General features: G+C 38.1%; 1 long non-coding RNA gene across 1 annotated transcript; it reads left to right on the top strand.

Annotated features, from left to right (window-relative positions):
- On the top strand, nucleotides 1–26,922 carry LOC148759019 (uncharacterized). The gene is made up of 3 exons (XR_016020367.1): nucleotides 1–261; nucleotides 25,111–25,260; nucleotides 26,849–26,922. It is a non-coding gene; the product is annotated as an uncharacterized LOC148759019 (long non-coding RNA).
- The last annotated feature ends 486 nt before the right edge of the window (nucleotides 26,923–27,408 follow it).

Raw genomic sequence — 27,408 nt, 5'->3', positions numbered from 1 at the left:
GGTCATTACTGACCTAGACTGCAATATTTCAATATTTTAATCTTTCAATATTTCAACAGGAGGATGAAAGCCTGATAGCAGGGAGTTGGAGAGAGAATGAGAAGATTCTGCTTCGAGCTGTAACAATTGAGCTTGTATGAAACCAACCTCCTGCTGAAATAACAAGTAAAGCTGGAATAAAAAATCTATTTGAAGATATCTGAGATATACTAAGTCTGAAAATACTTGAGAAGCTGAGCTACAGAAAGGGTGTACATTGAGGTAAGTTCAATATTTGATACTGGGTTTTGTTTTTGTTGTTTCCCATTTAAGACATTTGCCTATTCACAAGTGGTACCAGGGATAGAGGCTGGGAGACCAAGCAGAAAGTGATAGCCCAGGAATTAGGAAGCTGAGCAACCCTACGGGCAGTCTAATGGAGCTGTAGAGACAAAATATTAGAAGGAGGAGGACTGGTGAATAACTCAGGATTTCATTTGGGAACCCTGAAAGGCTTCACCCTAAGAGTAAGAGCAGCCAGAAACAGACCAACCTTCCCATAGAGTAAAGATGAGCTTCTACTCACCTCAGTCACACACTGGAGTAATTATCTTCTAGAAGCAAAAATACATCTCTTGGAGAAAAGCTGTCCAAGAGAACTTTTGGTGATAATGGAAATGTTCTATATCTGTGCTTTCTAAGGAGATAGCCACTAGTCACATGTGGCCATTGAACACTTGAAATGTGACTATTATGACCGAGGAAATAATTTTTAATTTAATTTAATTTTAATTAATTTGAGTTTAAATCACTACAGGTGCTTAGTAGCTATTATATTGGACAGTGTAGCTCTGGAAGAAGATAACATAATGCAGAGTGTCACATTATCTCTATTATTTGTTTGTCCATAATGCCTACTTTCAATCAAGAATTATCAAGCATGTCAGAATATAAGAGCAAATGACCAAAAGACAAGAGGAAAAATGATCAAGAAAGAGAACCATAGATGATTCAAATGTATTAATTATGGTTAATATGTTAAAGAAAAACAATGAAAAGATGGGGAATTTCAGCAGAACACTGATACTAGAAAAATAAAAATAAATGGAAATTCTAGAATGGGAAATTTAAAAATTCAGTAGATGAGTTTAATCATAGATTAGAAACAACTGATGAGAGATTGGTGAACTGCAACGTTAGTCATTAGAAAATATCTGGATTGAAGTACAGAGAAAGAAGAACAGAAAATATTGAAAAATATCTACAAGACATGTGAAACACAATAAAAAGTCTATCACATATGCAATTAAAGTATCAGAGGACAGGGAAGAGTGGGGGTATAAACAGTCATTTAAGACATAAGAATTTTCAAAAGTAACGAAAGCTTCAGACCTCACTCAGGAGAGGTGAGCTATGATGGTACACATTTCAGGGTCCTGGTATCAAACAAATTTAATAATTCTTTTTCATATATCTTATATCACTTTCTTGCCTACATGAATCAAAGCACTGTATCTCTCACCATACCAGTAGAAGTTGGCATAAGTCTATGTACAATGATGAATTGGTTACCGCTATAAACCTAAGTAGTTGACCTTACTAGAACAACCATAGTTAGAAAACTTAAACACAACAGAACAATGAATTGACGAGAACATAAATAAAAACACGTAATTATTTTGTGTTGAGCACCTGACTGACCCCCTTACCAGACTGCAAACTGCTGGCACAGAAAGGATGTGCTAACTCTAAACATTTTGTTTTACTTTCATTTTGTTTAAGACTATAAACTGTGGACCATATACTTAAAAGAAATCTACATCCTAGTTCTCTTTTCCATATTAATCAGACGTACTTCACTTCTTTTAATTTTTGTTTTAAGGGGAGGGTGTAGAGAATGAAATAATGACAATGAACCAGACACCTGAAATGGAAAGCTTACATAGACGTAAAATAATGGAACTAGTAAGGGCCTAAAGATTATATAGTCCAGGTAATTCTGGAGATTTAAAGGAGGGATGGGTCTAGGTAAGGGTGGGAAACGGTCAGTAGGGGCTCTGCTGATTTCCTCCTTCAGCCAGAACTGTCCTGAGTGTTCAACTACAGTTTTATTTGAAGGAGTAGTTCCACTGAAAATATGAAGGGGAAAAAAAATAAAACACTTTACAAATGACATGGCAGGCCACTGTTCTAGTCCAACCCACTCAATGAAGATACTGCCTCAGAGAAAAGAACAATAAAGCTTAATATTACAGTTTTGTGGAGCTTCAAAGCATTTTTTTTCTTTTGCTTTAAAAAGCCCCCAAGCTTTATCAGTAGGAGTGCTCATATGTGAAACCTTACATTAGCCAGGTTGAGAAAATTACCTGGTTAATTTTACTGGCAAATAAATCAGTAATCTGAAATGATTTAGTATGGGACTAATGACACTTTATATCATTTTAAGTACAGTTAAACCTCTTAATTACAGACACTCTAGAGACTTGGAAAAATGGCTCCAATAATGGCATGTCATTACTTCTAAGGAAACACAGCTTCCTGGGCAACACCTGCTAGGTACATGCAATTGTCAGGTTCATATAGACTATTAGAAATTAATAGTTTCCTTGCTCTTACGCCACAGTGAACTCTGAAATTTCTACACAGCTGCACTGGTGTCCACAGTGATTCATTTCAATATTTTATGCTTACATTTCATAACCTTCAGAGGTTGAGAAAATTCAGTGCATGTACTGTGTGTTGGACACAGAGTAAGTGGAAGCTGGCTTCTCAGAACTGCACTTTCTAAAAATACATCTTTTAAGAGAAGTAATATGTACTCAGTGCGAAAATTCAGAAGAGCAAATAAAATATGGCACTCCGCATACAATTTTACTTCCAACTACAAAAGTAAACAGTAATGCACTGCTTTTTATTACTTCATATGTATATGATGGGCTAGGAAACATTTTTGTTTATTTTCTTCAGCCTTGATTAAATTATCCTTCAGCGTCAGCTTTAAAAGCCTTCTGATCTTCTGGTTCTTAGAATTCAGGCAGAATTTTGCCTTCACGAGCCACAATTACTACATAACTGTAAGAAGATCATTGCAGCCACACAATGGATGGTGATAATAACAGTTAACATTGAGTGCCAACAGCATGCCTCATCATGTGTGTTACATGCATTATCCCAATAGCTTTCACCCTATAAATTCTGTAATTATACATGTTTTATAGATCCAGAAGCTTAAGTTCGGGGTTAAAAAAAAGAAAACAATTGCTCAATGCCACAGAGTTCGTAGGATGAAGCTGGGCCTGGAACTCTGCTTCTTCTTCCAAAATGCATGCCTGAAAGTTGAAGATATTTAACTCTGCTTGCAATACTGCGGCCAGGACAAATATTATCTTCCGTTTGAATAACAATGCTTTATATTTCCAAAGTCCCTTATATATCACTTTGTCCTATGTGATCCATGAAACATTCTAGTGAAGCAGGAAGCTGAGGAACCTAAGACATTAAGAGGCAATGTACCCAGTATCCTATACATTTTTTTACTGCAAAGCCCAAGTTCTTCCCACTAAACCACATTTCCCCCCATGCAGTAAACAACTTAATGATAATAATAATGATAATAATAATAAAATAATGTAAACATGTGTTGAATGCATACCATGTGCCAAGAGGCTTTTCTACCCTCTGCCTTTATTATGTGTTTGAAAATCTTAACATTTCTTTAAATCTTTATTTCTACAGTAATGTTAATGGGCTCACAATTGTCTCAGCTTTCGATTTGAACTTATCTTTGCATATGCACTATCCCGATATCTACACATATTCATGCAGGAGCCTTGTAGATCATTCTTTGTTATTCTTTCAGCTATTCCTTATATCACTGACTTAGTACAAGATCTCTTTATTTCACAACTAAATTATTAGAGTTTCCCAATCGATCTTTCTTTAAAGGGTTTGTTTGTTTGTTTGTTTGCTTTTCTGTTAGAGCAGGTATAGGTTTACTACAAAATTGGGAAGAAGGAACAGAAACTTCCCCATATACTGCCTGCCCCACACACATGCATAGCCTCTCCTGTTACCAGCATCACTCACCAGAATGGTACATTTTTTACCAAGGAATAACTACATTGACACATCATAGTCACCCAAAGTCTATAATTTACTTTAGGGTTCCCTCTCAGTGTTGTCCATTCTATGGGTTTGGACAAATGTATAATGGCATATATTTATCACTATACTATCAGGGAATTTTTTACTGCCTTAAAATCCTCTGTGCTGTGCTTATGCATCTCCCACCCCCACTGCTAGTAACTACTGATCTTTTTTACTCTATCCAGTGTCATATAGTTGGACTCATACAGTATGTAGCCTTTTCAGATTGGCTTTCTTCACTTAGTAATATCAATTTAAATTTTCTCCATGTCTTTTTATGGCTTTATACTCATTTCTTTTTAGCGCGTAATAATGTGCCATTGTCTGGATTACCACAGTTTATCCATGCACCTATGGAAAGGCATCGTGGTTGCTTCCTAGTTTGGGCAATTATGAATAAAGCTGCTATTAATATCCATGGGCAGGTTTTTGTCAAGACATAACTTTTCAACTCCTTTGGGTATATACAAAGAAGGGTGATTGCTGGATCATTTGGTAAGAGTATAATTTACTTTTGTAAGAAGCCACCAAACTGTCTTCGAAACCATTTTGAATTCCCACCAGCAACGTGTGAGAATTCCTGTTGCTCTACATCCTTTCCAGTGTTTGGTGTTGTCAATGTTCCAGATTTTGGCCATTCTAATAGGTATGCAGTGGTATGTCATTGTTGTTGTTGTTGACATTTAATATTATTTTATATTAATTTCAGGTGTACAATGTAGTGGTTAGACATTTATATAATTTAAGAGGTGTTCTGCCTGACTAGCCTAGTACCCATCTAGCACTAGACAGTTATTACCATATCATTGATTATATTCCTTATGCTTTACATTGCCATGACTATTTTGTAACTACAAATTTGTACTTCTTAATCCTTTCACCTTTTTTTTTTTTTTTTAAAGATTTTATTGGGGAAAGGGAACAGCACTTTATTGGGGAACAGTGTGTACTTCCAGGACTTTTTCCAAGTCAAGTTGTTGTCCTTTCAATCTTAGTTATGGAGGGTGCTGTTCAGCTTCAAGTTGTTGTTCTTTCAGTCTTAGTTATGGAGGACGCAGCTCAGCTCCAGGTCCAGTTGCCATTGTTAGTTGCAGGAGGCGCAGCCCACCATCCCTTGCAGGAGTCGAACCAGCAACCTTGTGGTTGAGAGGACGCGTTCCAACCAACTGAGCCATCCGGGAGCTCAGTCGCAGGTCAGCTCAAGGTGCCATGTTCAATCTTTGTTGCAGGGGCCAGAGCCCACCATCCCTGCAGGAGTTGAGGAGTAGAACCCACAACCTTGTGGTTGAGAGCCCACTGGCCTATGTGGGAATTGAACTGGCAGCCTTCGGCATAAGGAGCATGGAGCTCCAACTGCCTGAGCCACCGGGCCGGCCCTCCTTTCACCTTTTTTACCTTACCCCCTACCCCTTCTCATCTATCACCCCAATAATCTAGTGCCCATTTGACACCATACAGTTATTACAATATTATTGACAATATTCCCTATGCTATATCCTACATCCCCATCATTACTGAGTAACAACAATTTGTACTTTTTAATCCCTTCCCCTTCTTCACCCATACCCCCAATACACCTCCCATCTAGCAACCATCGAAATATTTTCTGTGTCTATGAGTTTGTTTCTGTTTTGTTTGTTTATTTTGTTCTTTAGATTCCACATATAAATGAATTCATGTTGCATCTGTCCCTCCAGGTCCATTCATGCTGCCACAGTTGGCAAGAACCCATTGCCTTCCATGGCCGAGCAATATTTCATTGTATATATGTACCACCTCCTCTTTATCCATTCATCCACCTACAGACACCCAGGCTGCCTCCACATCTTGGCTACTGTAAGCAATGCTGCAGTGAACATATAGATGCACATGTCCCCCTGAGTAGCACTTTGGGTTTCTTTGGATAAATACTCACAAGTGGGATTACTGGGTCCTTCTTTGTCTCTTGTTATAGACTTTGTTTTAAAGTCTATTTTGTCTGGTATAAGTATTGCTACCCCAGATTTTTAGGTTGTTTTCATTTCCATTTTCACGAAATACCTTTTTTGATCCATTTACTTACTGTCTGTGTGTGTCTTTCAGTCTGAAGTGAGTCTCTTGTAGGAAGCATATATAAGAGTTTTTTTTCTTACCTATTCAGCCTTCATATGTCTTTTGATTGGAGCATTTAATCCATTTACATTTAAAGTAATTATTGATAGATATGTAGCTATTACCATTTTATTATTCATAATTTTGAGGGTTTTTTTTTTTTTTTTTTTTTTTCCATTTTAAAGAAGTCCCTCTAGCATTCCATGTAATACTGGTTTGGTGGTTCTATTTTTTTTTGTTTGGAAAGATATTTATCTGTCCTTCTATTTTAAATAATAGCCTTGCTAGGTACAGTAGTCTTGGTTGTAGGTCCTTACTTTACATCACATTCAATATTTTGTGTCAATTCCTTTGGACTGCGAAGTTTTTGTTGAGAAATCAGCTGATAATCTTATGGGAGCTCCCTTATAAATTACTAGTTGCCTTTCTCTTGCTGCTTTCTAAAGGCAAAGATTCTCTCGTTGTCTTTAAAGATTCTCTCTTTGTCTTTAACCTTTGCCATTCTAATTATAATGTGTCGTGGTGTGGGCCTTCTTGGGTTCATCTTGTTTGGGATTCTGCACTTCTTGAACTTGTATGCCTATTTCCTTTGTGAGGTTCGGGAAGTTTTCCATCATTATTTCTTCAAATAGGTTTTCAATATCTTGCTTTCTCTCTTCTCCTTCTTGTACCCCTATGATGTGAATATTGGTATGCTTAATGTTGTCCCAGATGTCTCTTTAACTATCTTCATTTCTTTGGATTATTTTTCTTTTTGCTGTTTCAAGTGTTTGTTTTCTGCTACTTTGTCTTCCAAATTACTGATTTGATCCCCTGCTTCCTCTAGTCTGCTGGTGATTCCTTCTAGTGCATTCTTCACTTCAGTTATTATATTCTTCACTTCTAACGGGTTCTTTTTTATGGTTTCTATATCTTTTTATAATGCTTGCTATCTCCTTGATGAAGTTCTCAATAAATTCCTTTCACATCCTTATAACCATTGTTTTGAACTCTGCCTCTAGTTAGGTTGCTTGCCTCCATTTCATTTAATTTTTTTTCTGGAGTTTTCTCTTTTTCTTTCATCAAGGACATATTTCTTTGTTTCCTTATTTTATTTTATTTTATTTTATTTTATTTTATTTTTTTAAGTTTTATTGGGGAATATTGAGGAACAGTGTGTTTCTCCAGGGCCCATCAGCTCCAAGTCATTGTCCTTCAATCTAGTTGTAGAGAGCACAGCTCAGCTCCACGTCTAGTTGCTGTTTTCAATCTTTAGTTGCAGGGGCCACAGCCTACTATCCCATGTGTGAATTGAACTGGAAACCTTGTTGTGGAGAGCTTGCGCTTTAACCAATTGAGCCATCCGGCCACACCTCTGGAAGCTCAGCAGCAGCTCGTTATCTTAAATCTAGTTGTGGAGTGCGCAGCTTACTGGCCCATGTGGAAATCGAACTGGCAACACTGTTGTTCAGAGCTTGCGCTCTAACCAACTGAGTCATCTGGCTGCCCTGTTTCCTTATTTTAGTTTCCTCTCTGTGTTTGTTTCTATGTATTAGGTAGATCTGCTATGTCTCTCAGTTTTGGCCAGGTGGCCTTATGTAGTAGGTGTCCTTTGGGGTCCTGGCACACTCTCCCTGGTCACCTTCTCCAGATGCTCCAGGAGTGTCTCTTGTGTGGGTTGTGTGTGCCCTCCTGTTATGGTTGAACTTTGATTGCTTTTGGCATGTCAGTGGGTGGAATTGACCCTCAGGCTGATTGGCTATGGGGTTTGGCCATGTCCACAGTTTATAGGCTGCTATACAGGGGGCTTACCCACTTAATTGGCTTTGCTCCAGTGAGTTCTGGTGTCCTTTGGGACCACCCTTTGTGTGTGCCATTTGTGGGGTTAATTTGGTGGTACTCTGCTGTGGTCTGAAGCCAACCTCCAAGTATGTTGGTTCTGGAGCCTCTTGGGAGGGGCTCTAGTGCAGGCCCAGTTACACACTACCTGTGACCCACTGGGGACTACACACTACCTGTGACCCACTGGTAGGAGCTGCAAAGTGACTCATGGTTGTTCATTGCCTGTGCTAAACCTAGAGGCACATGGGAGAGACCACACTGCGAACTGAGGATGTTTGCCACTGGTACCGGACTTGGAATATCTCTGCAAAAATCCAGGACACCTGAAGGCATGCTGCCACCTGCCAGCTCCCTTAAGGTTCAGCCACTGATAAAGCCTTGTGTGGTATGCAAGTTGGGTGAGACAGGCTCTTAGGGAGTCACTAGGGTGGGAAGAGTTGTGGTCACCAGGTTATGTAGATTCTGGTTTGGTGCTTGTGCTGAGCCTGGAGCTACTCAGCAAAAGTCTCAGAGTATACCGAGGCCAGTTGCTGCCCACCTGGGGCCCATGGATTCTGATAGTTTTCCAAGAAAGAGTGTGATGTGGACAGGGATGGCTTCTCACAAAGAAAGTGCCTCCAGCATTGGGGGAGTTGGGTAAGGTGGGTTCCCACTGAATCAGTGGGGTGGATCAGTGGGGCTCACCAGACCAATTAGATTCAGATTTGCCTGTGGGGGTAGGCTCAACGCAGGAAAGATGGTGCCCGCTTGTTGGCTACAAGGAAGAAAGCCGCCTCCGAGAAAATGGTGACTGTCCTCCAGCCCTCACCTCGAAGCCACTCACCTCATTCTGTCCCTCCCATGCCTCAACACCTCCCAAAGTACTGTCCGTCCTTGACAGCCCAGAGTGAATGTCTGCACATGAGTGAATCTGTGAACAGGCCCCTTAAGAGGACATCTGGGTATCCCCCAGCCTTCCATCCGACCTGAACAGTCAAAATTCCCACTGGTTTTCACAGCCAGGTGTTATGGGGGTTCTCTTCCTCGCACCAGTACTCTAGGCTGGGGTGCCTGGTGTGGAGCTGGGGTCCCTCACTTCTTGGGGGAAACCTCCATGTCCAAGATATCCCTCCTGATTCTCAAGCACCACACGGAAGTTGGGGGCCAGTCCATTTTGCATCTCCGCCCCTCCTACCAGTCACAACGTGGCTTCTTCTTTATTTCCTTAGTTATAAAATATCTGTTTCGCCAGACTTCAGATGGTTCTCCAGGTTGATTGTTCTATAATTTAGTTGTAATTTTAATGTGTTCAGAAAAGGAAAAAGGCACAATGTTTATCTACTCTGCCATCTTGGATATCTCTCTCTCTCTCTCTCTCTCTCTCTCTCTCTCTCTCTCTCTCTCTCTCTCTCTCTCTCTCTCATTGTTGTTTTAACTTGCATTTCCCTGATGACAAAAGATGTGGAGCATCTATTCATATGCTTATTTTCAATCTGTATATCTTCATTGGTTAGGTACCTGTTTTGATCTTTGGCCCATTTTTAAAATCAGATTATTTACTTTCTTATTGTTGATTTTTAAAGGTTTTTTATATATTTTGGTAACAGCCCTTTATCAAATGTGTCTTTTACAAATGTTTTCTCACAGTCTGTGGCATGTCTTCTCAGTCTCTTGATATTGTCTATTGCAGAGCAGAATTTTTAAATTTCTAATGAAGTCTAGCTTATCAATTATTTCTTTGACTGATTATGTTTTTGGTGTTGTATCTATTTCTGGGCAGTCTATTCTGTTCCATTGATCTTTTTTTTTTTTTTTTTCACCAATACCACTCTGTCTTGATTACTATAGCTTTATAGTAAGTCTTAAATTTGGGTATTGTCAGTCCTCCAACTTTGTCCTTCTTCAATATTGTGTTGACTGTTTTAGGTTTTCCAATCTGTCTTCCTGCCTCCTCCAGTTTTACTTATAATGTTGCTTCTATACAGTGTTTTCCCTTAGCTATATGCTCTTGGATGAAGTAAGTTATCTCTTAAGTTCTGTTCCCTGTAATTAAAACATTTGTCTTGGAAAAAAAATGCCACAATTTTCTAAAATTCTGATATTCACTGATCCCTAAAGCATTTTTTTTTTTTAACCTGATCACCTCATTTTAACCTTCCATGGCTCTCCATTACTTACATTATAAACTTCAAAAATATTTACTATTTCCAAACTTAAGGAAATGTTCTAAAATTGTATCCCAACTTATTTTTCCAGACTTTCATCCCTTTGTTTTAATCATGACTTATTTCATGAATATTAAGTTGGTGCCAAGCTATATCCCATGTTTTCCCCACTCCCATAATTTTTCTCTTTAAGACTTATAACCTACCCCCCAGAGAGCTTCAGAAGACCACTACAAATAGAAGAATACACTCTGAAACAATAAAATAAACATGCTTAAAATATTTGAAGAGATAAAAGAAAAACATAATCAATCATGGGAAAATAGGGCTTATGAAATATAAGAGGAAGGTTTGAAAAAAAGAAACAAATAGAGTTTTTATGGTGAAAAACTAAATGGACAAATTAAAGCATAGATTAAACATAGATAAAAAGGTAATCAGTGAACTTAAAAATTGATTCGTAGAAATCATCCAGAATGCAAAACAGAGATAGGAGGAAGTAGAAATTGAAAGAGATTTAAGGATGTGAAAGATAAAATGAGAAATTCCAATAATGCCTCTCATAAGGGTTTTAAGGAGTGAGAGAGGTGAGGGGTAATTTAAAAAATAAGAGCTGAAATTTTTTCTTAAAGAACACATAAACCCACAGATTAAAGAAACACTGATTAGAAAGCTATTGCAAAAAGAAAGAGATAAAAATAAATCTACTCCTACATAAATCCTAGTGAAATTGCTGAACATAAAAAACAAATAGAAAATGTGATGTGAAACAAGATAGAAATATAGATTACCTTCATAACATCTTCAAACTGACAACCTAATATTCTATATCCTGTTAAATTCTCCTATAAGAGTAGGAGTCAAGTAAATACCTGTTCAGGAAATGATAAAATTACATGATATTATGGTTGTCCCAGAAAAAAAATCAAGAATCTATAACTGTATTCCTTACCGTTAAGGAATTTATACACTGCTAGAGAAGATGATGCATTCATTTCCTCATTCTCTCCACTAACTTATTTTATAGTAGGTCTGTTAGAACAATTCTTTCTCCCCACTGATTCCTGATTAACATACTGAAAAATCAGCCTTGACCATACTATTTTACTCAAAAATTTCAAAGATTAGCTTTCGAATATTGTCTAAACTAGGAGTCAGCAAACTTCTTTATAAATATTTTAAGTGTTCCATAAATATTTCAGTTTTCTTTATTGTTTTTTAAATTCCTTTTAAAATATCACAACCATTCTTAGGTCATGTGCTGTAAAAGACAGGCAGTAAGCAGATTGGCCTGTGTTGTATTTGTTGACCCCTAATGTACACTCTCAAGTTGTCATTCAGTGACCTCTCTCTGCAGGTTTTCTTCTTAATTCCATACTGCAGAGACATGCTACTATGATGTGTTTAACAGAATAAAATATGTCTACTACAAACAATAGTAGAGGAATATATATTGTCTTTCTGGACTGTCCCAAATGCTATGGGTTGACCAGATCAAGGGGCAGTTTTGGCTAGTGGGATTCAGAAAAAAGTTCCTCTTTAACAAAGTTATGATTTAAAAGTGAAGCAGTCTACTGGAGGCTTCATCAGTTCATATTTATCCTAGGAATCATGTTAGAGCTACTAGACTACAAAAAGTAATCGGGGTCTCATCTTAAATGTGAACGATTCAGTTTAACCCTTTGCATTTTATGAATAGCTTGAGCAGATTGAGTAAGAGCCTAATTGCTGGGGTTGCAAGGATGAATATAACAGTGACTTCTGTGGAGCACCTCAGCATCTACAAAGAAGAGAATTCAAGTGAATTAGTCAAAGAATAACATTTTAAGTTCATAATTATCAGATTCAAACTATTGTCTATCCAAGAGGACATTGCCAGCAAAGTCTAGAGATTAATCTTAAACACTTACATACGTCGCTTAAAAAACAAAAAAGGGGATGCTTCTGCCATACAGAAAAAGGCCTGGTTATATCATGATTGTTTTCTTTTGGCTATAATTTATTATGTACACAAATATTTAAAATATATATGTTATTTCCTCCGGTTCTTATTTGTTCAGATACATCCTTTTCATATCAATCAGTACATTCAGGAGAGACTTAAAGACTGTTCTAAGTTAATCATGCTTTCTGCACAAAGTGTGGATGTTTGTAATATGTGGTGTGTGTGTGTGTGTTGGGTGTGGGTGGGTGGAATGTGTATTCCTGTTGGTAGAGGGATGGGAAGGTCTCCCTTAACAAATAAGGAAATTGCCTTGCTTTCTTGGTTTTTTAAACAACTGAGAAATCCCTGTGAATTCTGTACTGCTACCAGTCATCAATTACATCACTCAATCAAAACCCCAGAGCAATCACCTTCCAGCTCCCCACATAACTAGTTCTACACAACATAACTCCAGCCAAATCAACGCTGAAGCCACGGCATTAGCAGAATGTATCAAGTTGCTTGTGATGCTTCATTCACACTAATCAGAAAAAGAAGTCAAGCGGGCACATTTATCATGGTGACCGTGGAGTTTGTAGGTGAGATGCTCCGAAGGGAGAAGATAGCTTTGATTAAGTTAAGACAAACTATAATGGATGAGAGTTCTGCTCAAGTCCAATAAATCACCAGAGACTTCCTAGGCTAGCAGGAATAGGAATCATTGGTAAATTAAAACTTGCTGCAATGGCTATGCTGATGCTTTTAGTGTGGATTCTGCCAGGACACTTCTGAAGAGGAAAGCTGGAAAAGGAAGTCTAAATAGTCTTGAGAGGATATTCGTGATTGACGACTATAAAATGTATTACCCATTGGACATATATCAGGGCTAAGCTTTAATAAACCTGCGTTCCTTTTAACTGTGGTTTGAGGTGAAAGGTCACTGGCTCAATTCTGGCAATCAGACTGGCAGGCAGAAATAGAAATGATGTTGGGACCATTGTATACGCGAATCAGCATCTTCTTCAAGGGACTGAAAGTCAGAAGGTGTCATTTGAAATTAGAAAGTGTGAGCCTTTTTGTTTTGGGTTTCTCTGTGTCTATACATTTTTGGATTTGTTTCCCTGGGATTCTGAGACCATGAATAAAATATGAGTATGTTCTATTTCTTTTTCCTTAATGAGAGATTGCCTTGGATGGCAAGCCATTCCCTGCACAAAGAAAGCCACACACTGGATTTATTAACTCTTAGCAAATGTTTGTTCGAAGCTGAGTAATGAGGAGGTTTGCCGGTGTGGCAAGATAAAAGGCTTCCCCACTTTGTGTTTATCCTCTGGGTAATGAAAAAACAAATTGGCGATTTTGTATTTTTCCTGATGGAAATTCATAAGGTCACCAGGGGAAAACAGAGAAGGTTAACTGGCACGAACACTTGCCTGTAAGCATGGTGTCAGAAAAGAAAGGTCACAAATGGATGAAATAGCCCAAACTGTAACCAGTGCCACTGCAAAGGCAGGGCCTGAAGAAAAAGATATTGCATTCAATGGAGACTGAGCCTTGGGAATTGCACTCACTGGCATGCCACCAACCTTGTGTTTTCAGCATGCATATGTTGAAAAAAACTCCTTTTGTAAAGCCAGTAGAATAATATCTCCCTTCCAAATATCCTTCACTTTTTGCCACCTTCCATTATCTTTCACTCCTGTTGGTGCATTCGCTCCCCACCCCTCTGCCTTTGTATTCTGTTTTTCTAGCCCCTTTCCTTTTTTGTCTCTCACTGAAGAAAACACTGCTTGCTAAGGGTTAAAGGGAGGCAGGAGGACAGGCTTGAGGAACCTGATGCTGCAGCCTTCTGGTGACTGATAATGTACAGAGTTTAGAGCGTTCACCTGCTTTAAGCTTTGGTTGGTAACTCTTCTTAACATGAAGTAAGACAGGTCCTTTCTTTCCTTTGTTAGACACCGACTCATGAGGAACCAGAGAAATAGGATTGCCTGCAAATTTGCCACCTATTTCAGTTGGATATTTCAATGCAATGTTACACACATCAGTCATTCCCTCTGGATGAAACAACAATAAAGTTTGGTTAAAGATTCTGTTAAGTTAGAGAGCAAAGGCCATGGTCATTTCCTGCCAGCAATCTTATTTCTCTGCCCTGGGGAAAAATTGCCTTTCTCGATCCCTTTTGGAATCTCTGTTTTGCTCCATGACAACCTAGACTGGGTTAAACTTGGAAGAAAACTCATGTGATTGACTGATTGCTTTCCCAGTCTGCTAAATAATCCCTGTCCTCAATGGGAGACAGGTGATGTTTGTCAACAGACTAGGAAAACTGAAAGAAGAGAGAAAGGAAGAAGATGGAAGAGGAAGAGGGGAAAACTGAAAAGAGAAATGGTAAGACGGAAGCGGGAAAGGGCAAATCTATGAAAAGGAGGACAATTGTAGAAGAGAGAGGAAGAGACTGGGAAGAACCAAATGGGAAAGTAAAGTCAGTACAAGCTAAAGTGGATGAGGGCGGTGGGAAATAAGGTCATTTGGAAGAAGATAATGTGGGATTTCAATTATTCCCCTAGTTATACTGTCCTTCACAAGTGGAAAATGACAAGGCTCTGACTGGGAAACTATAATCTTCTCATTTTGAATCCGTAGACCATGGAAGATCAGAAAGTGCTCAGAGGAAAAGCCATGTGTACATGTTAACTCTCAACTTTGAAGCTTTCAAGAAAGCTATGTGGTCATGGCATCTTCAAGTTGGAGCAGACCATTGTCATCTATCTAATTGAATTCACTCATTTTGCAGATGAGAAAATCAAGATCCAGATTATTGGAAGGGCCTATCCCAAATTGAAGCAGTTTATTATAGTGATGCAGGTGGGAGTTGAACCCAAATTTTCCGCCTCTTAGTCATGTGACTCCTACAGCTGCTGCTAGAGCTGACCATTTATTTCTCATTGCAGGCGCCTCGTCCCTGACAGAGCACTGGGCTTCTGCCAGCTGCTCACCCCTCACAGCTCTGACACTAGAAACAATAGGGAGCTACAAAAGGTTTCCTAGCAGGGGAGTGATGTAATGAAACTGGTTGGCAGAGGATCATTCTAGCAGCTGAGTGTGGTAAGCAGGAGGAGGATAAAGAAATCACAATACCATAAAGCCCTGATCAGGTACCTGTGTGACCTTGAACAAACCTGTTAATCCCTGAACCCAATTTTCTCCCGTATAAAATGACAGCATTGGATAGTCACATGCACTTCTAACGTTTTAAGATTCTGAACCACCCCTTTCTGCAGTCATGGCACTTAACATCACTTAATTGTAGCAGCTGACAGGCTATGACATGACTGCCATTTATTTCCCTTAATGTTGGCCACAGAGGCCCTGAGGTAAATTGGCTACTCCACAAACAAATCCCTGAAAAATGGCAACTTCAGCGGCTTGCCAGAGGCTGGACCATAGGATCCAAACGGGGAATAGACAGGAGTACACAAATGTCTGTTTAACTGCTCTCTTTGATTAATGAATATTATCCAAGGTAACTGCCATAAAATACCAAGAATTTACACAGCAAGAGACTCTATATCAGTTTCCCCAATCCCAACCAGCTATTAGGAATAGAGTCCCAGGGGTTCTGGCTGAAATAGCTCAGTATCTAATTGAAGGCAAAGAAATAACAGTCAGCTAATTCTGTCACTGATAACACTGTCATTATGAAGAAAGCCTAACTCTTTAATTGTTTCAAACCAGTTGCTCTCTTAGTTTTAAAAGGTGTCATTTCAAAGAAAACGCTGTCTCTTAGCAGAATTTACCCTCTAGAATCAAACTGGTAATGGCCCATTATATGGAGAAAGGGGTCAATAACTGGAATATGGAAAAATAGTTAGCTCTTGTCATATATGAAGACATAAGAGTCCTCTGAAAAAGAAAAATGTTATGGAGATAATATTGTCTAGTGTTTACAGGAATGTGTGGGTTGTTCAGAAAGCATTCTCTAAGGTTGCAAATGCTAAACTAACAAACGGCTTTGGGATAGTCATTACTCATGGTGAGACATTTGATCATGTTCTGCTTCTTATTCTTTTATAGCTTATTTCTTCTTTTCTCTGTTAACTTTTGAGATCTCTTTATTTCTGGTGTTAAGACAATTAAGAAATTATACAATGTTTCTTGTTGTAGATTCTTTTGTAGTATTTGGAACACTATTTTAAAGTAAAATTCCATTCTTCAATGCTGGACATTTTTGTTCATATTTCTTCATTTTGTTTTATTCAAAAAATTTTATTTACATATAATCTATTTAGAGAAAAATCAACAAATCATGAGTACACTTAATATTTTTTTCCCAAGCTGAAAATATCCTTGTAATTAGCACAAAAAACAAGAAACAGAATGATTCTGACACTACAGAAGCATTCCCCCTGCTCTCATCTAATCACTCGGCCAACATAACCACTATTCTGATGTCTACCAGGAAGATCCATTGTGTCTGTTTTTGTCTTTTATATAAATGTAATCAATATATTATTATTATTTTTTTTTTTTACTAATTTCCATACATATTTTTCATCCTTTGTCTGGAACTCCTGGTAGTCAGATGTTGAATCTTCTGAATTGATACTTTGTATCTATGATCAATTCTCTTGTATTTTCCATCTTTTTTTTTTTTTTTTTCTCTATGCACGGGGACATAGTCTCAACTTGTCTTCTAATATTTTATTTTGTTAGCTTTCTTTTTCTTTGTTACTTTTTTGTACCATGTAGGCTATTAATGTAAATCTGGGTTGCTGTCAGTAGGCCCCCAAATATAGTGACTTAAATAATGCAGGACTTTATTTCATTCTCATGTAACTGACATGAGATGGCTGGGGAGACTGTGTTATCTGAAGTCATTCAGGTTCCCAAGTTTCCTTCATCTTGCCACTGTGCCATCATTTAGGTTGCTGTTTTCATCTGCGTTGTCAAAGCTGGGTTACAGCCATATCCACATGGGGAGGGAAAAAGAAAGTACAGGACATCCTTACATATGTTACTTCCTCTTGAATTAAATGGACTAGAACTTAGTCACAATTAGCAACAAAGGAAGAAGGAAAATACATCATCTAGGTGGATACCACCAGGAAAAAGAGTGAAATGGATTCAGGGAGGAAAAGTAGAGATCTGTCACACCATCCTGTACTTGTATTATTGGTAAAATATCCTCTCAACTTTCTTTGAAAATAATTAGAATCTTCTTTCTTTATTTTTTCTCTTCCTCCCTCACTCCCTTCCTTCCCTCCAATACACTGGGTATGATTAATGACATATTGCACATTGCAGAAGAAAAGATTAGAGAACTTGAAAACAGTAATAAAAACCATTCCAAACTAAACACACACAAAAAAGGCTAAAAATAAAAAAGTGAACAGTCTCTTATTATTCAAATATCTTTAAAAATTAATTGCCTGCTTAACACAAAAATAACAGTAGGGTATTGTGGGGCTTAACATATATGCAGAAGTAAAATGTATGACGTAATAACGCAAAGGCTAGAAGAGGAGAAATAAAAGTATACTATTGTAAAGTTCCTATAATGTATATAAAATAATATAATATCACTTAAAAGTAGACTGTGAAGCAGCAGGTGACCTCAACAGCACCACTCAATGTAGAGAAATTGAATTTGAAGGGGAAAAAAAACTTATCACAAAAAGAATTCTAGGCCTAAAGGGTTTTACTAGTGATTCTACCAAACATTTAAGGAGCAAATAATACCAATATTACATCAACTCTTCCAAATCTATTTTCTGGGACTATCATTACTTTGACACCAAACCAGAGAACACTTTGCAAGAAAAGAAAACCAAGGATGAACATCAATGATGAATATAGATTTAAAAATTCTTAACAAAATTTAGCACATTGAATCTGACCAGTGGAGTCCATTCCAGGAATCCAAGATTGGTTTTACATTAAAAAATTAATAAATGTAATTAAGTAATGTTATTAATTTACCAAACAATGTAGTTTATTAATTTACTATATCCACAAAAATTAAAGTCGTATGGCATATCAATTTAAAAAAGGATTACACAAAATCACACATCCATTCCTAATAAAAATGTTGGCAAACTAGAACTAGAAGGGAACTTCAATCTGATAAAGGACATCTAATAAAAACAAATAGCCAGCACCAAACTTTAAGGTGAAAGACCAAATACTTTCCCCCTAAGATAAAAAAGAAGACAAAAACGTCTGTTCTCACCAGTTCTATTCAGCACTGTACTAGAAGTTCTAACCAGTGCAAGCAAAAGAAATACAATGTTTTTAATTTGGAAATAAATAAGGCAAATTCCCTTTATTCTCAGGAAACATGATCATTTTATGCAATCCTATAATCCTATGGAGTCTACAAAAAAGCTAATAAAACTGTTTAGTGAGTTTAGCAAGTTGCAGTAAATAAGATCAATACACTAAATCAATTGTATCCCTCTATGATATTAACAATCAGAAATTAAAAATTTTTAGATATACAATTTTCCATAACATAAAAAATATAAAATACTTGGGGAAAATTCTAAAAGAGATGCATAAGGCCTAACAATAAAAACTAAACATACTGCTAAGAGAAAGAAAAGAAGACCTACATAAATTGCAAAATATACTTTATTCCTGGATAGGAAGACTTAAAATTCATGACAAGTCTTCTGAAGTTATTCTATAAATTTAACACAATTCTAATCAAAACCCCAGCAAGGCCTTTTTAAAAATAAAAATTAGTAAGTTAATTCTAAAATTCATATGAAAATGCCAAAGTCTAAAGAAGCTCAAACAACTTTGAAAAAGATCTAGAGAATTTTACTTTATGATTTTAAATTTATTATAAAGCCATAGAAACTAAGACAATGTGGTATTGGCATAAATGTAGTCAAATATATCAACGGAACAGATTAGAGAATCCAGAGAAAGAATCAAATATATGGTCAACTGTGTTTTGAACAAAGGAACCAATAATAATTCAGTGGAGAAAAATATGGCCTTTTTAACAAATGTTAAATGCTGGAAAACCTGGATATGCTTATGTAAAATTTGAACTTCAATCCATTCCTCAGACAAAATGCAAAAATTAACTCAAAATGGATTATAGACATAAATTGAAAACCTAAAACTGAAAAACTCTCACATGAAAATATAGGAGCAAATCTTTGTGACCTGTGTTAGGCAAAGATTTCTTAGATACGACACCAAAAGCATGATCCAAAAAAGAGAAAAATTAATCAGATATCACCAAAATTAAGAACTTCTTTTTATAAGACATTCATAAGAGAATGAAAAGACAAGCCACTGACTGGGAAATAATATTTGAAGTTACATACCTGATAGAAGGCCGGTATCCAGCATACATAAAGAATATTCAAAACTCAATAAGAAACTAAATAACTTGGTTTAAAAATGGGCCAAGATTTGAACAGATACTTCACCTAAGAAGATATGTGGATGACAAATAAGCACATGAAAGCATTTTCAACATAAATAGTCATTAGGGAAAGGCCAATTAAAACCACAGTGTGATACCACTGAACACCTATGAGAATGGCTAAAATTAAAAAGATTAACCCTACCAAGTGATGGCCAGGATATGGACCAACTAGAATTCTTAGATACTGTTGGTGGGAATCTAAGATGGCATAATCACTTGGGAAACCAGTTTGGTAGTTTCTTAAAAAGTTAAACATATACCTACCATGTGACCCAACTATTCAACTCCTATATTCTTAGCAAAGAGAAATGTAAGCCCATGTCCACACAAAAATTTATGTTCAAATATTTATAGCAGTTTTTTTAGGGAACAGTAGGATTTGTAAACAACTCGAATGCCAATTAATAGGTGAATGGATAACAACAATAACAACAAAAATAGGGTTATATCCAAACCATGGAATAATAAGAAGAAAGAAACTACTGATACACACAAGCTGAGTGATTCTCAAAGTAATTATGATGAATGAAAGAAGCTAGACCAAAAATTAGTACATACCGTATGATTCCCGTTATATTCTAGCATTCCAGAAATTGCAAACTAATCTATATTGATAGATAGCAAATCAATGAATGCCTGGAAATTATGTGTGTTGGAGGGACGAAAAGAAAAGAAATGGAAACACTGGGGCTGGTTAGTTATCTTCATAGTCTTGATTTCTGTTGTAGTTTATGGATGTATGCACATGTTAAAGCTTACTAAAATTGTACATCTGAATTTTAAAAACCTTTACTCTCTTTTCCTCAGAATTTTGACATTCTTTTGTCTTCCCTTCATCATTCAGTAGATCTTTAGAAAACTACTGTTTTTAAGAAAATCTTTTTGCTGCCAGGGGTCTGAGGGTATGTATTTTGGCTCTTGCCTTCCTTTCTTATATATATTCTTTTATATTTCACAATATATACCAGATGTGCTTTATGATTTTTTTTTGGGGGGGGGTCATGTTCTTTTCTGATTTGAACATGACTTTTTCTACTTTTTTTGTGTTGTTGTTTATTTTAATGAAGTACAAGAGAGAAAGTATAGTAAAATGATCATACACCACATACACTCACCACCTTTAAAATTTTTTCTGTAAGGTGCATTTTTTAAGATACACTTATGCCTTGAGAAATTATATGATTCATACTGGACCCACTATATTACAATTATCATGAAAAAATAACCTAAATCTGTCCAACAGTGTAACTGGAATACAGCAGAACATTGGAGGCAAAGGTATGTTCCCTTCACATGTAATTTAAAATGAAAGAAAAAAACAAAACAACAATTAGCATCCTGATATTTTGAAATCTGGATTTTTTTTTTTTTTCACTCAGAAGACAAAAGTTCAAGAGAAAAACTTGAATGCTTGGTTAACCATAAGTTTAGTAATGATTGTAATTGATCACAAACTTGATATGAATGAAGAATGTTATGCTATTGTGAAAAAGTTACCATTGCTCTGGGTCCCATTAAATAAATATGAGGTAGAAGAAATCAGAATTGATTCTTCTAGCAATCTTTGCAGACCTACATAGTGGTTTTTTTTCCCATAAATATTTATTATGCATCTTCTATCTATCCCAGGCTCTGTGCTGGGCAGATGATGTAATGGGGAAAAATGTTACTCTCCCCACCCCCATGCTTTGAAGTGCTAAGTTCCCCTCTGTTACCTGTACTTTGTGAGTCCCAGCCACTAGAAACACCTTCCTCAAAATTTCCCAGGTACCCATTTCTGTGCCACAGGGGGTGCTGTCCAAACCAGCGGTTGGGGTTTTCCAATGCCCCAAGGAGTTCTGGGACTTAGGCCTATGAGGTCATCCTGGACCCCAGAACTGGCACCCAATTCCAGGAGGGAGGTCTAGCAAGCAAATCTCTCCTGCTGACCAGTGTGATATTTTTTTCCAACATCACGTAAGATTCCAGCATGGGGCAGACTCAATGTTTATATAGACTGAAATCCTTGGGACTATGCCTGGGACCCTGCCTACCTTCAAGGCAAACCTGGGATAAAGGATCCACTTTCTGTTAGTGGAACAGAGTGTTCAGAGGCCAAGTGCAAGAGAGCACAAAGGGACGAAGGTAAGTAATTTAAATGCTTAGAAAATGAGTTGCCTTGTGTCCCACAGAAAGAAGATTAGACTTTATGTTGAGGTCAATGAGGAGTCAGCGAAGGGATTTAAATGGGAAAGTTACCTGATCAGATTAGTGTTATCCTACTTCAAAAAAACTAGCAAAAACAATACCTAGGACAGTTGAACAAAGAGAAAGAAAATGACCAGAGAAAACAGGTCAGCCATTAATGGAAAGATAAGGGGGGTAACTTAAGTTTTATCTTCCCCTATATGACGATTTAGGAGAGGAGGAAATGGGATTTCTCTATGGCTTTCTGAGAAGAAATGAACTTTATTTGTATCAGGAGAAAATCTGTCTGAGCATTAAGAAGGCATTCTTTCCTATGAGAGGGAAATATAGGAATGATCTATCCAACGTGTGCTGGGTGTTGAGTCTATATTTACCAAGGTTGATATCTTAAGCTGATGCCCCGCCAAAAGCATTCCCGCCTTTACTACATTTTAGTCTGTGATCATTTATGCTTTTGCTATCATCGTCCAAAAACTTGTTTTGTTTCCATCCTGCACACTTTGCAGTGAAAGCCAAGGCATAAAGAAACTAACTTCTTGGCTGTGGGTCACCCAATAAAATGTGTTCCCGTACATGCTCTGGACTGGAAATACCTCTTGGCAAGAAAATAATGGAACTAGCTGCCTTCATCATAAGGGAAAGGAGCCATGTGTAGCTTATGTCTGAAATAAAAAACCCAGTGTACAACTTTCAAACAACAGATTGTCCCCAGCAGTGGTGAGCCATGGGCAGTGACAAATGAAGCCTTCTCAGGCTGTCCCCTGTAACTTAGTTGTGTTTTGAACTGAGCAGAGCTGCAGCTGAGAGTCACTGAGGCACTGTGCCCAGTTAATCCTTAGTGCTTGTGCCAAGACTGCCAACAAAGGGTCCCATTGTCACGGCACAGTGGGGCTATGGGTACCAGTATGCTCAGAACTTGATCGAGACCACCAACTCGTTGACTGAATACTGTCTCCCACTCCCTCCCCAAAATGGAAATCAATGTTTGGCACTTAGCATTCATGAGCAGTCTGACGATACCATTCTTGATGTGCAGAAGCTTGTGAGAAAAAGAAATGGATACACTAAAAGCAGACTTTACTTCCAAACCTCAGAGGGATTCTCACGTCATTGAGAAAAATTGATTTAGCAAAATTATGGCTGGTCCTGACTGCCCTTTTAATTGCATGCTGAGTTTGGTGATGATGTGTCTGCTTTTCCTCATGCATTACAAAAAATAAAAGAAGAAGTAGAAAGAAAAAGGACGGGAATCAAGAGTCCCTGAAATTTCCTTTAAATTTTTTAGTCTCGGCATTACTATGCTGGCGGTTTCTTTTTATTCCTCACAAAATGATCTCACTTTCAATGTTGGAGGTTATTCTTGTGAACAGTGTTCTGTTATTACTTTAATTCTCAGTAAGCTGTTGGCAATTGCCATCAAATTGCTTCATGGATCAATTCTTCCCTCATAGCCCATTAAATTTTGCTTTTTTTCTGTCCTGAGTAAGAAGTTACAAACACATTTGGTTACATTTGGTCAGTGGGCCATAAGCTCTTTACTCGTCTTTAGAACTTACTGCAATAGAATCACATTAGGATTTCTGCATGCCCCATATTTATGGGGCTTTTTCATATGCAGCACCATCCTGCTATTATGGAGAAGTCTGTTAAGATTCAATGTTATGTGCCAGAGTATGTAATCAGGAAGTAGTGTAAGTATGTCGGGTGCAGTTGTACTGGTTAAATCCTACTAGTCTCATTGCACATTGCAAGAACGGACACAAATTAGTCCTCTCTCTTTGTCCAGTCCACTTGGCAATGTGACTTTGGAGCTCCTTTTGCCAAGAAGTGGGTCTCTCTAACCACCTCTTAAATGTGAGCCGGCCCTGTGACTTGCTTTGATCAACAGCATGTGGCAGAAGTCATATGCCAGTCCCAAGCCTGGGCTTCAAGGGCCTGTGCATGCTTCTGTTCACTCTCTAGGAAGCCTGCTTCCCCCAGGTGAGCAAGCGCAGACTGGCTTGCGGGAAGATGAGAAGTCACTTGGAGGAGAGCCACGGTGCCCTGGCTTACAATAAACCACACCTCAGCTGACCTGGCAGCTGACTCCAGACACAGTTAAGCCCAGCCCAAATTACTGTCCTCAGAGCTAAACAAATGGTTATTGTTTGAAGCCATTGAATTTTCAGGGTGGTTTACTATCCTGCAAAACTTAATTGATGAAATCCTCATCTCATTGTTTCTGGTGGTCCTTGGCATTCTTACTCTACAGATATCACCTTCCGGCTTCTATTCCAAACTAAGATACCCTTGCTGTATGCCTAGTTAGAAAATTAACGAAGATAAGGATCTATTACTGTATCATTTATGTCTATGATGGTACCAGTCTTCTGTGAAAAGACTATGAACTAGTCGTTACTGCCTGCTGAATACTGGTCAAGCTTATCAACCCAACACTTAAGGCCCTCCACAATTTGGTTTTAGCTTATCTTTTTAGCCTTATACCTGTTTTCTTTCATTCAAAAACATTTATTTTTATGGACTACCTGTCTTATTCTATTTTTTCCCAGATTACAGCATTTTCCCATCTCCTTGCCTTTCCTTGTACTATTTCCACTACCTGGAATGCCCTTCCCCTTATCTCTGCATGGTAAAATCTGACATAACTGTCAAAGTCCATTTCAAATGTTATGTCTTTCATGATGCTTTCCCAAAGCATCCTGACCAGAAGGGATGACTCCTTCCTTCTTTCCTTGGAATGCTGAAAGGCCTTGGCTTCTAGCCTTCAGGAGTCACCAAAGGGTTTTGGATTCTCGTTGCTTTGTCTCCTGTGATGTTCTGGTATAGGACCTCACTTCTACCATTGTCATTATAGAACCTCCTGAGTGCTCATTGGAGGACAGACCCTCACAGATTAGCTCATTTAGTTCTCTTACTTACCCCATCTGGTAAGTGTTATTACTTTCAGTTTATAGGCAATAAAATTGAGGCTCAAACACCTAAGTAATTGGTCTAACGTCCCACAACTCCTGGGTGGCAGGTATAATATTAAACCTGGGCTTTCACTTTGTCTCTTAGGTCTCTCTCACAGTCCCTTATGAAGGACACAGGGCATGGTCAGAGCTTTGACCACACACATTGGCCCACGTGGAGTCAAATGGAGGGAAGATAACTGCTGAGGAGACTCAGTGGGGTAGCTGGTCAGTAATACTGGGCTATATCAAGACTTGTTTCTTCAACTTCCTTTGGCTAATCTAGAATGTTCTGAAATAGTTTCGAGTTATTATTGCCAGGCAGTGGCTCATCATTATAGACAGTGAATAAGCTTCCTGCTGTTCGTTGCTAATTGGAAACTAATAACTTCCCCCTTCCATTTCTTTTGTGTACTCCAGAGATTGCCTATGTGACACCCAAGAGGTTGGCTTTAATGATCAGATTTCAATATGGCGGCTGCCTTTCAGCCCAGGTCCTGTGGAACCTGTCAGCAGCGGAGATCCAAAGTGAGAGGAGGAAAGTGTGGCTTTGCTGCTCGAAAGATGCAAGTAAGCCTCTCTCCTTTTACTAGAACTTTTACGAGGGTCTAGTTTGTTTGCTCGGAATGCCATGGATTATTTTCTCACACACATCAGGAAAGTGGGATTTTCCCCCCCTATAGTTGTGAGTGATTTCCTTCTTAAAATAGTAAAACAGAAAAGAACTCATGTTTTGGTGTTACTGGAAAGTATTCTTGTAAACAAAAGCATTAGGATTGTAGATTTGAATGGGAGAAATAAGGAGGCAGACTTCACGGTTCCACAGCCTGCGGGGCCACAGTCTCGGGCACATTGACTCTGCTGTTAATCTTCAGTTTGGTCCAGAAGTATGTCTGCTTGACAAGCAGAGTTTACACCTGGCGTCTCTCACTAGGAAGGCTGTGTCCTTGAACCTGGGTTCTACAGGATACAGGCTTCCTGACTTACTCGGTGCCCCCACCCAGGAGTTTCCCGAGTCTCTATCTCAAATGGTCTTCCCCCTGGCCAGAACCTTGGCTGTGGCTGCTTCAGAACAAAGTACCTGTGCCTGGAGGACCACAGACAGACTCCATTTCACCTAAAGAAATAGCTGCCCACTGCAGAAAGCTCTGGGCTACTGCAGATTCTGTTACCACTGAAGTACAGAACAAATTGGGGAAATGGTGATCTGTGCCAAGTTCACATTCCTGGCTCCTTAAAAGTCTCTGACCCCCGTGGAGTTGCAAGCAGGCTGATGCCAAATGCATTCACAGTTCAATTTGATACAGCAAATATCTGTAGGCACTACGAAGGTCTGACAGTGTGCTAGGCCCAGAGGGGAATTAGAACCTGATTTCTATTCTCCAAAATCTCTCCAAGGATATGCTATAAATATATGACATTAGAGAGGAACAAAAATACAGACAGAGCTTGTACTACAAACAGCTTCTTATTGTGTTTCTCATGCTTTTGCTCCATCGGGTTTCATTTGCTTCCTGTTTCCTGACGTCACTTTCTCATTTTCCAAAAACAGCAGACAACAGTTCAGCCATTTTTCTTTAGCATTTTCTTGCCAATTACTGTGCTTCGCTCTGAACTAATAACCTGTCATTTGAAAAAAAGGTGTTACTGGAGGTTCATGATTAAATTCTTGCAATGCCTTGCACATAATCGGTGCACAGGAAATACTTACTGAATGGAAGACTTATATAACATATCAAGGAAAGGTAGTCAAGTGGTTAAGTGCATGTTCTTTAATATCAGGTTACCTGAATTTGAAGCATGGCCCTCCCACTTACTTGCAACGACACTATGGGCAAATGTGTTTACCTCTCAAAGTTTCTCAGTGTCTTCATGTGTCAAATTAGGATAACAATACTACTATACTACTACTACTACTACTACTGTTACTAAATAACAATGCCTAAACTGAGGGCTGTTATGAGCTTTAAGCAGTAAGCTCAGTATGTAGGACATATTAAGCACTTAATAAACATTATTATTATTAGTGTTATAATTCTTACCATTCCCAAGCATTATAAAAAATGATTTATCTGTGTTTTTCTCATTGAATGTTCACAACATACATTTTGAAATAGGCATTAATATATACTTTTTTATTCCCCAATGGAAAATCAAGACTCCGAGAGATAATGAACTTGTCCAAGGCCATAGAAGAGAGAGAGACTCAGAAATCTATGTCCTCAATTCCTAACAACCACAGAAGGTGAAGGCATGAGAAAGAAGACTCTTTATGAACTTTAATTTTTTTTTTAAAAACAGTCTGTAAAGTTTGTGGCAGGCTTATTATTGCAGAACTGGTAAAGGTTATTCTACACAACTCAGGTAGTCAATAAGTTTGGCTGCCCTTGAAGCGGGATAATTTAGAGCTAAGTTTTCTCTGAAATCTCCATGCAGAATGCTAAAGTTATTTTCAATCATATAAAATACAAGCGTTCTCATTTCTTTTGTTACTGGAATCCCCTCTCCACCCCCTTCTCAAGCCACTTGTCACACCAAGAACTTGCAGCCAGGTTATAATTTAGGGTCTTTTCAGCAGTCTCAGGGGCTTATCCAAATTTGGTTCTTCAGACCCATCAGGTCTCCCAGTGGGGCACTGAAACCCTAAAATAATAACTCTCTCTGATCAGCTCCTTACCAAACCACATTCCAGACACAAACACATATGCACAGCACTTG

Source organism: Rhinolophus sinicus, chromosome 1 (genome assembly GCF_057876585.1).
Source record: "Rhinolophus sinicus isolate RSI-liver-muscle chromosome 1, RSI-T2T, whole genome shotgun sequence".
Lineage (NCBI taxonomy): Eukaryota > Metazoa > Chordata > Mammalia > Chiroptera > Rhinolophidae > Rhinolophus > Rhinolophus sinicus.
This window is presented reverse-complemented; position numbering and strand designations above follow the sequence as displayed.